This window comes from Pteronotus mesoamericanus, unplaced genomic scaffold (assembly GCF_021234165.1).
Source record: "Pteronotus mesoamericanus isolate MK-2021 breed Mesoamerican mustached bat unplaced genomic scaffold, CSHL_Meso_final contig_42, whole genome shotgun sequence".
NCBI lineage: Eukaryota > Metazoa > Chordata > Mammalia > Chiroptera > Mormoopidae > Pteronotus > Pteronotus mesoamericanus.
The window spans coordinates 14,402,394-14,419,653 of NW_026555157.1; positions in this window are offsets into that span (position 1 = coordinate 14,402,394).

Genomic DNA, 17,260 nt, shown 5'->3' on the forward strand with positions numbered 1-17,260 from the left:
ACAAATGGGACTCCATCAAACTAAAAAGTTTTTGCATAGTGAAGGAAACCATCAACAAAACAAAGACAACCTATTGAATGGCAGAAGATATTTGCAAATGATACATGCAATTAGGGGTTACTATCCACAATATATAAATAACTCACACAACTTTACACCAAAGAAAAACAAACACTCTAATTTAAAAATGGGCAAGAGGACCTAAATAGAAAGTTCTCTCAAGAGAACATACATGTGGCCAAAAGACATATAAAATAATGTTCAACATCACTAATCACCAGGGAAATTCAAATTAAAACCACATGAGGTATCACTTCACACTTGTCAGAATGGCTGTCATCAATAAATCAACAAATAACAAGTGCTGAAGAGGATGGGGAGAAAAGGGAACCCTTGTACACTTTTGGTGAGAATTAAATTAGTGCAGCCACTATATAAAACAGTAAGGAGATTCCTCAAAAAATTAAAAATAGAATTTCAATAGAACTATCCAGCAATTCCACTTCTGGCTATTCATCCAATGAATACAGAAACACTAATTTGAAAAGATATATGCATCCCTATGTTCAATGCAGCATTACTAGTAATAGCCAAGATATGGAAGCAACCAAGATGTCCATCAATAAATGAATGGATAAGGAAGACATGATATGGACTCAGAGGGTATTGTGCTAAGTAAAATAAGTCAGGTAGAGAGAGACAAATACCATATAATCTCATATGTGAAATCTAAAAAAAAAATCCTAAAATAGATGAATACACAAAACAAAACAGAAACAGATCCATAGATACAGAGAACAAGATGACGATTGCCAAAGGGGAGGAGGTAAAGGAATGGGAATAAGATAATTAAAAAACAAATTTTTGCACACGTGGAACTGATACCCTAGTGGTGGTGTAGGGCACAGACAATACATGAAGCAAAATACGTAGTAGGGCAGATGGTGGAAAGCGCTGAGAAGCGTGCTGGGGGCAGAGGAATTGTTTGAATTTTAAATATGGTAATAAAATAAGGAGGGGTTCCCTGAAAGCTGACATCTAGAAAATAAATTAAATAGCTCTGGCTGGGTAGCTCAGTTGGTTAGACTGTCGTCCTTATATGCCAAGACTGCAGGTTTTATTCCTGGCCAGGGCACATACAAGGAACAACCAATGAATGCATAAATAAGTGGAAACACAAATTGATGTTGTTCCTTCTGAAATTAATAAAAATTTTTAAATAGTAAATAAATAAGTAAATAACTGTAGTATTTGACTTTAGGAAAAGGAACAAAACATCAATAGGAATTTAAAAGATGTCTTGTATATTATCAAGTCTTCAATCTGTATTTGTTAAATCTGTCTAAAGAAACAAAATTATGTAGTGCCCATCACACTTGACCATGGTTATGGCAGTCCTTAGTCTGGGCCCCAAGACTTTTCTCTCTTATGTTACTTCCTTGGAACCAATTTTCAGAAGAATCAATGGAGAGCAATGATTCAGTGGCTGTGAGATCAGAATGCTGGGAATAATGAAAAGTTGGAAGAAGCATTGGAGATTGTCCTGGACCAATAATTCCAACCTTATCAGATAAAAAAATGACCCATTTTTAACATCAGAGAATTTCTAGATTCCCTCCCCACTGCATCCATCCTACACTTTGGTTGTGGCTATCCTTTTCGTACCTGTTGAGTAAGAGAGAAAGACATCCATACCAATCCAGGTGGCCTTTTACAGTGGAACTTTGACCCGGGTAACTTCAGCTTACTTGATGAGGCCACCAACATTTTAGACCAAATTTCTCTTTGCATAAATGAAGCAAATGAGGATTTGTGATGAAGAAAAATAACAAAAGTGAAATTCATAACAGCATAAGATGTTTAAGTAGAGATTTGGAAATATTCAGAAGCCACAACCAAGTCAACCTGAGATCTCTTACTCAAAGAAACATGCCAACCCCTGATTAATGGATTTCATTCTTGGGGAGACAGGAATGTTCTATTTTAAAAATTATTTTTAAAAAATTTTATTTTTCAATTACAATTCACATTTAAATTATTTTGTTTTAGTTTCAGATGTACAGCATAGTGGTTAGACAGTCATATACTTTTCAAAGTGATCCCCCAGTAGAGACACAGATATTCTTGTTTTTTTCTTCTTTTCATGCGACACTTCAGTGTCAATTTCATCACCAGCATCATGGATATTGTTGAGAAATTTCCATTCTGAGCTCTTGCAATGTTTTTTACCCCAGGGAAATACCTTCAAAAGAAAAGCTGGCCTTGGATCATTTGTTTTTTTTCACTTTTTATATTTTAAGATGGATATTTTAGGATTTTTACCACTCTAATTATAAAATAAACAAATTTATTCCCAAACTATGCAGAATACTATGACAAAGCCAAAGAAACAGTTCATTTAAATGACCATTCACATTGAAATTCTGTCACCTCAAAGCAGGCCTGTGTAAAAGAATGATTTTTCATAACATTTTCTAGGGGTCAGAGAGTTTTGCTGGCTAGGGGGCTGGAAAGAAAGCACTGAAAACTGGGCTTCTTGTTGGACAGGATTTGGTTTCCTGCCCAGAAATGGGATTTTGAAGGTTATTTTACAAAGTTCTATGATGGGGAATGCCAGTGTCTGCCCTCTGTCCCCTAAGTGAGACCTCAAATTCTTGGTTGGTAGGGGGTGAATATTTGAAATCGGAGGATATAAAGAAATTTAAAAATGGAGCAGCTAGAGATAAGCTGTAACAATTAAAAGAAGAAAATAAGGGCTATAGGGCAGTAGCATATGAGTTGGCCTAATAGTAGTATTGCTTTGATTCATTCACGAATTATTTTTGAGTGCAAACTTGGTGCTTTGATCAGTAAGGAGTTCCTGGGTAGTGAGAAGAGATTAAGTATACAAGTGGAAGAGAAGCCTGTGTAAAGAAATGCACAGGTGTTGTGGGGCCAGAAAGGATGTAATCTAAATTAGAATGGAAGGTCAAGGTCAAGGGAAGGGTCACCTCCAAGGCCAAGTCTTTCCAGCTTTAACTTATTCTTTGTGAGCCTTGGGGTCTCAGCCTATGGTTTCTCAGGACAGACTTGATTCCTGATGTGCTATTCTATCATCAGACCCTGTAACGGAAGAAAATGAGTCTCTTCCATGTCTTTTTTACCCTTTCCAACCAACTTTTTAGCTGGAAAATCCCAAGAAGATACAAAAATAGAATACTATAATGTAGCCATTATGTAGTTTTAACAATTACTAATTCATGGCCAATTCTGTTCTATTTCCCCATCCACTTCTCCTCTCTCCCATATCATTTTCATGTTATTTAATGATTCTCCAGAGAAACAGAACAAAGCAAGTGTGTGTGTGTGTGTGTGTGTGTGTGTGTGTGTGTGTGTAAACAGATGGAGAGATTTATTTGTTTGTTCATTTGTTTATTTATTTTAAAGAATCAACTCTTGAGATGATGGGAATAGCAAGTTTGAAACCTGTGGGGCAGGCCAGCTGGCTGAAGAATCAGGAAGAGCTGATGTTGTAGTTTCTATTGGGAGGACAATCTGAGCTGAGTTTCTTCTTCCTCAGCTTTACTCTTAAAGTCTTCACAGCTGAAAAGCTTCTCTCTGCTTTCCCATCCTGTGGAGGATAATCTGCTTTGCTCACTCTTTACTCGTGTAAACGTTGAGCTCATATAAAAATATCTTCACAGTCACATCCAGACTGGTGTTTCACCAAGCTCTGGGTACTATGGGCTTAGCCAATGTGACATACAAAATTAGCTGTTACAGTTTTGAAAATAAGCTGTCATCATGTTATTTCATTCATAATTATTTCAGTATATAGCTCTAAAAAATAAAGATTTAAAAAAAAACTTATAACACAATGCTATTATCACTCATGAAATTAAAAATCCTAAAGTATTTTTGTTTGAATTAAGATCCAAATAAAGCCCACACATTGCAATTATAGATATGATTCAGAGAAGTCTCTGTTGATGTGTAAATTCTCCTTTCATCTCTGTTTCTTTTGCTTAAATTTTTTTTTTCTGTGGAAAAACTAGTTTGTCTTGTTAAACTTTGCATCACTGGATATAACTAGGTACATCCCCATGTCATTTAGCGTGTCCTGTAAGTTGGTAATATAGAGAGGAGTACACCCAAATTATTATTTTGCAATAATCAGGTCCATCTTGGTAACTTGTTTTTCTTTGTTTGACAAACAAAGCAATCTTTGTTTACCAATGCCTGAGTTTACTCATTTATTAGAGTTTGTAAAGTTCTGAATTATATAATTTCTTCTTCAGTTATTAACAGGAATTTTTATAAAAAGAGAAATTTCCCTTCATTAACCATATGGGTATAGCTTTTCCTAATTCTTTATCCCAGTGTTTCTCAAGTTGATGAACAGCTGGGTATCTGCTGACATGCTCTTGGGGGCAGGGAGAAAGATCTGCAAGCTTTCTATTGCAGTAATCTAATGGCATTTTCATCTCAACCACAACTGAGAAATAGTGTATTGTGGGTCACCTGGACGAGCCTCTTGTGTCAGAGTTCAACCGATGATCTGTGTTGGAGCTCATGGTTGTTTTTAGGACCATGGCAGGGGCAAAGAGCCTGCTATAATTATCAAAGGTTGATGGATAAAGGAGATGGGCTTAATATGCCAGACAGCCTTTCAGTTTGAAGAGAGAATTGAATCAATTTGGTGGACTCATTATATACAGACTGTGGGTCAAAGATAAGATACCCTGTAGCTGTCAGTGCCAGTCATGCTGTGAAAGGCGAGAAACCATTGTTATATTGTATTTGTACTGATTTATTTGATTTGGGATGGTTTTGTTGTTGTGCTTATATTTAATTTATAAATTGCTTTTGTTTTTATAGTCGTCTATATATTTTTACTTTTTAAGAAAATTTATAATAAAAACAGGTCAACATACTGACTCTGACAGGACTTTTTTTTTTTTCGTTTAGAAGGTCTGCATATAACTCCAGTTTGAGAAACAGTGCTTTATCCCCATCTGGCTTTCATAGGGCTATTAGCTAATCCCACATTCAGCGCATTTTGTCTCATTAAGGAGTGACCTTCTGCGGAGGGTTCTTGCGGTCTAGTGGGACGTGCTTGGAGAGCGGGGACACGCAGACAGAGAGCTGTGTTGGGGGAAGGGCGCTGGCGGGCGTCCTGCCCTCCCTGATGTCGCCCGAACCCACAGCTGCCTCCTATGCGTCTTTCACTGGGGCCTTGTGAGTGTGGATAAATGGAGAATCTTAGGCCATCCCTACACATTACCAAGACAACTCTTTCGAAAGATAAAAAACAGAACGAAAGCTGCTACCCAAAGCAGTCTTCTCCGACTGTAATGCACTGATGAGTTACCTGGAGATTGTTCAAGTGCAGATTCTAACTCACTAGGTAGGGACGGGGCCTGACAAGCTGCATTTCTAACTCTCCCAGTGAATGGCTATTTTGTCTTTATGTCACAGCCATCTTCCTTAACTTTTTTTAGATAACGTGTATAAAGCTCTTAGTACCGTTTTGATACAGAGTCAGCTTTCGAGAAATGTCCATGCTGCTTGTTATGATCGGTAGAGTTAGCTTGGGAGGCCTGGGGAAGGGTGGAAGCGATGGGGAAGAGGGCGGGGCTTAGAGGTAGGCAGGCTTGAGTTGGGATCCCATGTTCACATTTAGAAGCTAATTGACTTGTGCTAATTAGTCTTTCATGTCTCTGTCCTGTTAACATAAAATGAGGAGAAAAACACTACCTCATGGAGTTGGGAGGCCTCTGTAGACCACTAGAGTAGTGGATACTCAACAGATGTCTTTTTTCTTTCCTTTTTCCTTTTTGGACATAGACTTGGGGTTGAATCATGATGCTATTGAAATTGCATTATAATCTTTATAAAATTCACCTCTTTATCATTATCTTTGAAATGAAGATAATAATTATGAGGATTAAATTAGTTGGCCCTTGTAAAATGTGTTGGCACTATTGGATGGCTCTTAGCGTTTTTCCCATTTAATAGTTGACCACACCTTTTCTACCCCCGGCTTCAGCCTTTCTGTGTTTTCTGACTCGCTTGTCTAATTTTTTATGTATTCCAGCATGGCTTTCTCCCAAAGATACTCTAAGAAAACAAAAGACCTTCATTGTTACAGGTATTGAAGAACTCTGGTCTCTCACAGAGATGCCTTAAATCACAGACCTACTAATCTGTGTTACCCTATGGGTTACTGGAAATTTTTCTAGCGCAAATAAAACTAAGAAAGGAGAGATGACAAAGGCCCTTTATGGTCTCCTTATGACAAATACACAAAAGACAGTGACAAAGAAAACAATGACTACTCCTGAAAGGTTATAGGGGGCCTAAAACCAAATCCACAGAGTCACCATTTGAAGAACTAAGTTTTACAATTTTTTTTTCCTTTTTTTTTTTTTTTTTTTGTGGCGGGTGAACATTTGGAAAAGAACTTGGGAAAGAAGGGATAAGAAAAAATTTTACCTCCCTTTCTTGGCTGGGCACTGCAAACAGAGGTCTGGGACTGCTGACTTTGGTAAGAATTCTTACCTTTACTGGCTTTTTGTCACTTTTCCCAGGATCTCATCTGCCAGCTCTGGAGCTGGTTAGGCACCCCCGCTGATTCCTTCTGTGTCTGCAGAAACTGGGGAGGTAAAACTTGACCCGTCATGGATTTGTAGCTGGGACTCTTTAACAAACAGACAGGTTCACAAGAGGAAAACAGTTCTTATTTACTTATTTATTTAAAGAGAGGTCTTTTACTTTTCTGTGTTCTCTTACATATTTATTCTTAATCTGTTTACATGTACTACTTTCATAATTGAACAAAACAGTTAACATAAATATGTAATATAGGCAATTGATGATGAAATGAAAAGCTAATGTATTAATTCCAGTTCAGTGAAAAAATATAATATTTATATGCCAGCACACATGAAGCGACCCTCTCCATATACAAGGAGGGATCCAAAAGAACAAGAATTTATTTATAAAAAATTGTGTATTACACAGTCACTTTCAGTCACTTACAAAGTACTCTCCATTGGATGCAATGTACCTATCAAGATGTTTTTTCCACTGCTCAAAACAGTTTTTGAACTTGTCGATTTTGATGACTTTTGGTATCTCTGCTGTTTTTCGTTTCACCTCTTCCACGTTGGCAAAAATGTTTCCCTTTGAGGACTTTTGTCATCTAGGGAAACAAACAAAAAACAGTCGCTCAGGATGAGATTGGGTGAATAGGGAGGGTGAAATGCCAGGGTCATGAAGTTTTTGATCAAAAATTGCTCAGCACAGTGTGGGTAGGTGCGCTCATAAACCACCCATCATAAATTGGACAAACACATTGAAAGAATCTTTCAAAAAAATTCACTGAAATCAAACGCAGCCTCTCACAACACCACCAGCTGGCGTACTGATACAGATGGCTTCCTAGAACACTCGCCTTCTGTCTTCTAGAAGGGGCCTGCCCTCCAGAAGTTAATGCCATTTTGGGGGGTCTCCCCCTCTTATTGATGGCAGATTTGTTAAATCTTTTTAGAAATTATTTTATGTTTGGATTACAGTTTGTATTTACCACTATTTTGTATTAGTTTCAGGTATAGAGCAGAGCAGATACACATTAATATAGGTTAAAAAGTGTTCCCTCAGATAATTCAAGCGGCCACCTGGCACCGTACATAGTTATTGCAGTATTGTTGCCTATACTCCCTATGCTTTACCTTACATCCCTGTGACTATTCTGAACCTACAAATTAATACTTCTTAATCCCATCACCTTTTTTCCCCCTGCCCTCAAAACACATCACCCCTGGTATTAATCAGTCTGTTCTCTGTATCTATAAGTTTGTTTTGTTTGTTCATATATTTTGTTGTTTAGATTCCACACATAAGTGGTATCACATGGTATTTGGCTTTCTCTGTCTGACTTATTTCACTCAGCACAATATCCTCTAGGTCTATCCCTGCTGTCACAAATGATAAGGTTTTATTCTTTTCTTATGTGCCGCAGCTTTTTTATCTACTAGTCTACTGATGGACACTTAGGCTGATTCCATATCTTGGCTGTTGTAACTAATGCTGCAGTAAACATGGGGATGCATATAGCCTTTCAAATTAGTGTCTCGGGTTTCTTTGAATGTGTTCTCAGAAGTGGAATCACTGGGTCATAAGGCAGTTCCATTTTTAATTTTTTGAGGAAACTCCACACTGAGAAAACAGTTTATTAATGCCTGCAGTGCACATCACAGGGGGCAAAAAAACCTCAGTGAAAATTAACTCAAGGTAGTGGCTTAGAATTCCAGCTTATATAGCACCTGCAACAAAGAACAATAAATTTGTTGAGAAATGGGAGGAAACAGAAAACAGAAAGTTTTAGGTGGCAAACTGTGGGATGGTAAACACACGGGAGAGAACTAATGAAGTAAAATTTGTTTGCAGATTCTTCTTGTGCCATTTCTGGGGTAAGTGAAAGAAGAGTTTATCTCCTTGCCTTTAGGTAGAAGGGGGAGGGTGGAGAAAGCTTTGCCTGCATTTGCTGCTTTTCTATTGCCTTCAGCTCAAAATAATTTTTATATCAAAGAGGCATATTTTGGTCTGAGACATTCTAGTTTTCTTCATGTGGTAAAAGGGATTTTTGAAGATTTGATTAAATTAAAGATTTTGGGATAGGAAGGTTACTCTGGACTATCTGAGTTGGCCCAATATAATTACTACAAGGGTCCTGGTCCTTTTAAGAAGGAAGCAGGAGGATCAGAGTCAGAAGAAGGACATGTCACAACTGAAGAAGGGGGCCCGCATCAGAGAGAGAGATTTGAAGATACTGTGATGCTGACCGTGAGGATGGTGGAAGGAGCCAGGAGCCAAAGAGCTGCAAGGAGTCTTGGAAGCTAGAAAAGGCAAGGAAGTGGATTTTCCCCTAGAGCCTCTAGAGGGAGCATGGCCCTGCTAATGCCTTGATTTTACTCTAGTGAGACCCATTTCGGACTTCTAACCTTCAGAACTGTAAAGTGTTACATTTGTGTTGTAATTTTTTCGAGCAGCAATAGGACACTAAAGCAGGGGTAGTTGGTGTTGTAGAAAGAACACTATGCACCAGGACCCCAGTTATTTGGGTTCCTTTCTGCCTCCTACCACTTACTATGGACATTCAGGCAAGACAGGGAATGTCTCAAGCTCAGCTGCCTCCTCTGCGAAATGGAACCAGTTCAACCATTGTTGCATTCGCAGGCAGGACTGGGCTGATGGCCTCAACCACTGCACAGGAGCAGTCCCTCCTGTGGCCTTTGTCCTTTGGCTCAGCTTAGCCCAGCTCAGCACTTCCAAAGTGGAACCGCTGTCCCCATTCTCCCAAGCTGAGCCCGAGACCTTGCACATTGTCTTGGGTTATTTTATCAAAAGCTGAAGTTATCTTGTTTCTTTCTTTACTTACCATAGGTACTTTCCAAAATCTAGAATCATGTGTCTTAGATTGGGATTTAAAAATGTAAAAATTAAAATAAACAGTGAGACATAAATTTCCCAAAACCAAGAGACTGAAAGACCCAAGAATTATTTTGCTGATGATTCCTTCCCTGCTCAAAATTGCACAGTGTTTGGATATCACCATACTGCTTTGCCTCTGCTTATGTGATTTATCTTTTCATAAGTAAGATTGGAATGTGAGTTTCTTTCTCTTGTCACCACTTTCACTATTTGATGGTGGACACAGAGCATTTTGCCCACACTGGCCATCTTTTTCAAAATGGGGACATGTTCTAGATAGACCTTTATATGATTATATCTAGAACAAATATAATCAGCAGTGATGATAGCCAATGATCAGTCTTCGACTTTGTGTATGTCATAATTAATGCCAGACACCTCTTTGTCCTTAGTAGTAATATTAAACAGCAAACTTGAAAGATTTTTATGTTAAAAGTCATAGGAATTATGCAAACATTATTTTTCCAAATGATGTTTTGTTCTATTGGTTGTAATAATGTGTACATCATCTTTCTGAAAAAAGTGCACATAATCTTGGTTGGACTGACTTTGATACAATTGTTAAGAGGTAAATTTGTTACGTTTCTCTTTTTTCCTAAGAGAAAAGAAAAAATTCTCATGTTAAGGGAATTTTACCAAGAGCCTTCTAAACCAGTATTTTTAAAAAAATTATTAAATTTATTGGGGTGACATTGGTTAATAAAATTATATAGGTTTCATAGAATTGAATGTTGTATAGCAATAAAAATGAATAAACTACATGCAACAAGATATATTCTCACAGACATTTATATGGAATATATAAAGTGTATATAAGTTCCTACAAAATATATATTGTATTAAATTCAAAACTGGGTAAAACTATTATGTAGAAATAAAAATCAGGATAGTGCTTAATTTGGTGAGAAGTACTGGTAACTGGCAGAGATCTCAAGGAGAAATTTTGGTTTTCTGGTGATATTCAGTTTGTTAAAGTCTTCTATATGCATGTTATATTTTAATAGAAAGTAATTAAAAGAAAAAATTTTATAGGCTTCAAGTGTACAGTTCTATAATACATTGTTTGTATATTGTACTGTGTGTTCACCACCCAAAGTCAGGTCTCCTTCTGTCACCATATATTGGACTCCTTTTACCCTTTTTTACCTCTCCCTTGCCTTTCCATCTGGCAACCACTGTGCTATTGTGCCTATGAGTTTTTGTCTGTTCGTTTTTCTTCTTTGTTCATTTTTTGCTTTCTATTTTATATCCCACATATGCGTAACATCATATGGTTCTTGGCTTTTTTTGTCTGACTTATTTTGCTTAGAGACCCATCCATAGTCTCAAGACCCATCCATGTTGTCATAAATGGCAGCATTACGTTTTCTTATGGCTGAGTAGAATTCCATTGTATATATGTATCACATCTGTATCCAACCATCTATTGAAGGACACTTAGGTTGTTTCCATGTTTTGGCCACCATGAATAGTACTCCAGTGAACATAGGAGTACATATATTTTTACAAATACATATTTTCAAAATTTTTTTGTAAATACCCAGAAGAGGGATTGCTGGGGCATATGGTAGCTCTATTTTTGGAGGAACCTCACTGTTTTTCATAGTGACTGTACCAGTTTACATTCCCACCAGCAGAGAATGAAGGTTCCTTTTTTCCACAACCTCTACAACACTTGATATTTCTTGTCTTGTTCATGATGGCCATGCTAACAGGTGTGAGGTGATATCTCACTGTGGTTTTGATTTGCTTTCCCCTAACCCAGTACTTCTTAACTGGGGTTAAGATATTGACTTGTATCAATATCTGCAGATATTTTTGATTATCACAACTGGGGAAAGTGCTGTAAGAGTCTAGTATGTAGAGGCCAGAGATGTTGCAAAACATCTTAGCACAGGACAGCCCCACACAACAAAGAGTTCTTGGGACTGAAATGTCAATAGTGTTTTTGCGAAGTTCTGCTCTAGACCAGTGTTTCTCAGACTTTAATGTGCATTTGAATCACCTGGGGATCTGGTTAAAATGAGGATTCTGATTTGAACTCATGTCCCCAATGGATAGAAATGTACCTGGCACATCACAGTTGTTTAATAAATATTTGTGGAAAACATGGATGGATAGTTAGAGGGATGAGGGAATGAGTGATAGAGTGGGTAGCCAGAACTTACTGTTAGTCCATACATACCTCTGAGTAATCTTAGAGGCACTTATTCACAGAAAAACTGAATTTCCTTTCAACAAGCCAGAAAATTGCCAAAAGCCTTTCCCAGGGAACCACAGACATCCTTAGGTTAAAAATGACCTTTCTCTGGTGTCTCACACTGTCCCTTCTGACACAAGGAAAGGGTTCAATGGTGAGTTGTTTTGGGTGGTTGTCAAGGCTGGGTGTGTTTTAGATGGATACAGTTGAAAAAATGCGGACCCATATGAGATCAAATCAAATTTATGTATGTGTTGGTGGCAGAAGGGAAGGATGAAATGGAGGACCAGAATAAGTATTTAGAGGAAAATCAGATTAGAATGAATTTCTTGGAGTAGCCTGCTGGGGAAAAGACATCCACCGGTAGGCAATATGAAGCTGAAGGGTGGGGAGAACTGGTTGTTTGTGTAGTCTATAAGCCTATGAGCTTCATAAGCTAGAGATTTATTAGCCCTAGTGGGCAAATCATTTCCCTTTTCCTTATTCTTGTCTCTCTGGGTTTCTCTTGATTACTTCTGTCTACTACCTCTCCACACACAGATATCTAAATCAAGCCAAAATTTGGAATTTGACCCAGGAGTGTCTTTCTTTCCAATGATGGTCTTTGTGCTCTTGGAAGCACTTTGCTTAGGATGCCAATACACCTCTGCTGCCTCCTGAGAGTTGGATGTGGCAAGTAGAAGGAAGAAAAGGAAGGGAGGAGCAGAATGTGGGAAAGTGAGTAAAGGGAGGCTAGTCAGCCAAGGCCATGAGAACTGGACTGGAGAACTTCTCTGTAGATAGGACAAGGTCAAAAGAGCTCCTGACAACAGCGCTTCCCTCTTGGGAGGTGTGATGTAAATAAATGTGTCAACACTGTTGATTCAGGTGTGGTCACTGCATTTAGACAGTACATTCCTTTGTGAGCTAGTAAGGGCCACTGGCTGCCAGTGCCTCTACCCTGAACCACAGTTGCATAACTTTCTCCTCTGGGCAGAGATTGGGGAGTGGAATACTGAGTTTGGGAGTCATGTCTTTGAGGAAGCGGTTCATCAAGCAGTTCTAATTTTTAGAACTTTTGATGTGTTATCTCACATGGCAAAAGGGATTTTGCAGAAGTGATTAAGTTAGTGAGATGAGATCATCCTGGCAGGCCCACTCTAGTCACATGGCCCCTTAAAATTGGAGAACATTTTCCAGCTGAGTTATAGCAGCAATAGAAAACAGATATACTTGCTCACCACGGAGGCCCCGATAACCTGAAGCAGATCCTTAGATATGATGAAGTACTCAATCTTCGTTCATTGACTTGACCTCGTGAAGCATCCTGAAGCCTAGAACTGTAAAATAACTTCTTTAGGTTCTTGCATCTGGCATCTAGACCTTTGTCGAATGAAGTCCTTGCAGGCTGCTCAGCCCAACTTTCCTTTTTGTTGGTAGCCCTATGCACTCTGACTGATTACAGGAGTGGTACGTAAATACTCAGGCTATCTGCAAAGCTTTACCTCCTTTGCATGTGCTGACAACTCAGTGGTAGAAAGTCCCAGAAGGAGAAGCCCATTCCCTATAGTGTTTGACCTACTCGAAGGTGATTGATGAAGATGGTTTGATGGGCTGTTTACAGCCCTTTTCTAATTCTTGCCCTTATCTGGGAGAATAGTATGAGGTTTGGAATCACATACATAAGGAATTTGGAATTTTAGCTCTGGCCTCTACTAACTCTGTGCCTTAGAGTAGGTTAGCACATCTCTTGGAGTCTCAGTTTCCCACACCTATGTTGGAAATAATACTTTCTTGAGTTGTCTCCAAGATAGGATGGAAAATTTATTAGCATATACTGATGTTCAGTGAATGCTAACTCCCTTCCCATCTCCGGTGCAACACTACTAACAGAAAAAGTCCAGGTTTCTGTTTACTTTGAAGAGTTGATTACAGGCAGGTGATGCAACGTAACATTTGTTCTTACTTTCTATTGTTTTTTTTCTTAAGACATAAATATGATTTGCATCACCATCTTTCATATTTTCAAATTTACAGTCTGTCATTCTGGATGTTTGGTTAAAAATTGCCCGTGTGACCTAGGTAGTTTTGTAATTTAAATATTAAGATGGGTATAGGAATAAGAGGCAGGGGCATAAAAGAGATAAAAATAAAATAATATCTTAATAATATAAGATAAAATAACTGGGATGACAGTGCTCTAGATGGTTATTGTCTTGTGACAGAGACAGATTACTATTCTGGCCTCAAGAGCAGCTGTTGAGCCACCCACCTCTGTCCAGTGTGAACAAACGCACCAGGATTTATGACCCTGGTGGTTGATGAAAGGCCTCTGGGGTGTGGTGGTGGAAAGGTCACATTGAAATCTTGCTGTCATAGTGTCACTCTGCTTGTTTCCACATACTATAAGCTTTCGGTTTTCAAAACTCAGGAATACATAAAAACCACCTGGTGAGTACTTGTTGAGATTTAGACTCCTGGCCCTGCTGATTGATTCGGTAGATCTGAAGCAGGGCCCAGGAATCCACGTATAACTAACCAGTACAGCTGTTTCTGATACTGGTTGCCACCCAAGTCCATGTTTCAGGGAGGTCGAGTTAATGCAGGAGCTCATCACTCACTGGTTATTTATTTATTATTTTTATCCTCACCCAAGGACATTTTTATTTTATTGCTCTTTGAGAGAGAGGGAGGGAGAGAGAAAGAGAGACAGAAATATTGATTGGTCATCTTCTTGTATATATCCCAATCAGGGATTGAACCCGGTTATGTGCCCATAATGGAAATTGAACCTGCGCCCTTGCCGTCCAAAGGTCGATGCTCCAACCAGTTGAGCCACACCGGCCAGGGCCACTGGTTATTTACTGAGTGCTAACTAGATGCAGAGCGTTACAGAAGACATGGCCCTTGCTCACCAAGTGTTTAACATTAAGAGGAAAAATAAGGCTTGTATAGAGACAGGATGGCAGCTGCCAGTTCTCTAGGTTAGAGTCAGATTATTCCTGCTGCCTTGTTCCCCTTTGACTTTGTGCAGGCCTCACATTGGTTTAAATAGTTTGTGCACTTATCTCTCTACCACATTGCATACTCCTTCAGAACAAGTCAACTTCATTATTGACCTATGGCAATTTCATTCCATCGTCTTTTATTCTTATTGTGACTATGGTTTTGATTACGACTCCAGCCCTGGCACCTGTGGCAATCTCTTGCTGGAAGTACTGTATGTTAGGAAACGGACTACGTCTACAGGACTTGTCAAACAGGCTCTGTTATGTTACTGCTGCCATAACCATTCCTTTTGCCTTATGTTTATCTTGATGACCTGGAAGAGAGATAGCGAAGATCACACATACCCAGCTGGCTTTGGTTCTCATAGCAGGTGGTACATGTCTGATGCTGGTGGTCCTGTGGGCGGGGTGACAAGGTGAGTCTCATTGAGAAATACTCTATGACACAAGTTTAGACAGAAAGGTAGGATGTTCGGAAGGGTGTGGCCCCTGGGTTCACATTTATGCAGACATGTGACATTGTGGAGGCTTCTCTGCTCAACCTCATTCTGGGAGGGATGAGCGCCTTGGTTTAGTGTCCATGGAGGAAGAGTTTTAGAGTTAGACCAATCAGTATCTTCTTTGCCTTCTTCAGACCAGAACCATTATACATTCTTGGAAGAAGAATTGAGTTGGACTTGACATTAAGGAAAGTGCGAAGGTAAGGAAAGTTTAATTAAGACAACTTTCAAAACAGTGGCAATTTGGGAGAGAAAGTGCCAGTATGAAATGATGGAGACTCAAAAAAGAAAGAAAGCTACATATGCTTGCATATGCTTTTACTTTGACTGTTAAGGCAAATAGTAAAGTGAAGCTGAATAAATAGTTCAAACTGGTTTAGTGTATTGGAATTTACAAATGTGTCTTGAAATATGAATTGTTAATTAAGCTTTAGGAATACTTTATTTTAGTGGTGGTTCAAGGTGAAGTGTAAGTTTAAGTTTTCTCTCATGGTGTTCATTTTATATTGAAGTTAGCTATTTGATTGAGATTCCACCAAGAAAACTAGAATGTTTTCTCTGGGCTACTCTCCTTTTTCTCTGCACAGGCCTAGTTGGTGGTTTATGTAACTGTAACAACTGAGAATTAACACCCAACACCTGATTTAGATCTTGGGATTTACCCAATATTATCTCTTAAGTGCTTCAGTTTTAAAATATCTCCTTTTTGACTGATGCGCGTGTGTGTGCATGTGTTGAAGTCGCAGTCAGGGAAAAAGGGCCCAATATGGGTATCAGGAGCTGTCTCTCATCTTTAGGCCAGAAGATGATGTTTGGTGTCATTAGGAGCAGAGGGGTTCTGGGTGGGGGGAGAGTATGAATTTTCAGGTTGAACTGCATCTGGAAACCAGTGATTGAATCTTGTGCCCTTTTAGGCCTCAGTGAACCACTTTCCCTTTGTGGGATTATAAGTGGTGAGATCAGGCAGGGAGGATGTTGAAAAAGGACCTTTTTCATTCCTTTCCTGGAGATTTTCCCTAGGGTTTCTGCCAGCTGTCAGGCAGGTATGCTCTGCTTTGTGGTTAAGGAGAGCCCTTTGTTCTCCTTCCAAAGGGGATACGTCTGTTCTTTGGATTAAGATCTAATTAAACTCTGGAGTACTTGGCTTGTAGAACTAATAAGGGGTACGTGAGGGGGAATAGTAAAACGGGATAAAAAAATAGATTTATGGATAATGGTGTTCTAGGAGATGACACTGACATGATATTTGGGGAGCTAGGCAACTTTTTTTTGTCACATTGAAAATGAAGTAAAATGAATGGCATTTGCTGTGCCGGGAGCAACTGGGGTTGTTGGGTCAGGCAAGTATAGCAGGCCTGCTTTAACTTCGTTTTGTTTGGGCTGTTTAAACAGAAAATGATTGGAACCATCAGATTGGTTTAGATTAAAAGCCTAAACATACAAAAATTTTATAACTGAAGTAGAAATAGGGACTCATTTTTTTCCTCCCACTCCCATCACTTCCTATCCCTCTTTAAAAACCGTCAACCACTCCCCAGCGCCTCCCGATCCCGACCTGGCCGCTGTGCTGAGATGTGCCGGCTCACTAAGCACTTGGGGAAGCGGGAACCTGTCAGCTGGCCCTGGAGGTGGGCTAGGAAGATACGTGGCCTACCGCTGCACGATGAGGAAGGGCCCCAAATTAACTGTTCATGTTATCTTGCACATTAGGTATATATTTTATGTGAGTGTTGAAAGTATTTATGAGGTAAATCTAAACACTTAAAAACAACCACAGTTTTTATAGCCTTGTGTTGGCATTTTCTTCCTTTTTTAATATGCTGGAGCCTCCAAAAATGGAGGTGCCTACCCTCTGAGAGGCCACAGGTGCTCGCTGCGTAGGCTCTCACAACCCGGTAATGAACACAGAGGCTAGTGGAGAGGACAGACCTTTAGTGATTGATCACACAAAGAATTCCTTAAAGTGAGAACTGGGTACCTTGATAGGAAGGCCTCTCTCCTGCTTGGGTTGTCAGGGAGGATTCCCCAAGCAGATAGACTTGAAGGGGCCAGGGGAAGTTGCCCAACTTGGGGCAGGGGAGGGTAAGGCTGTAGAGGCA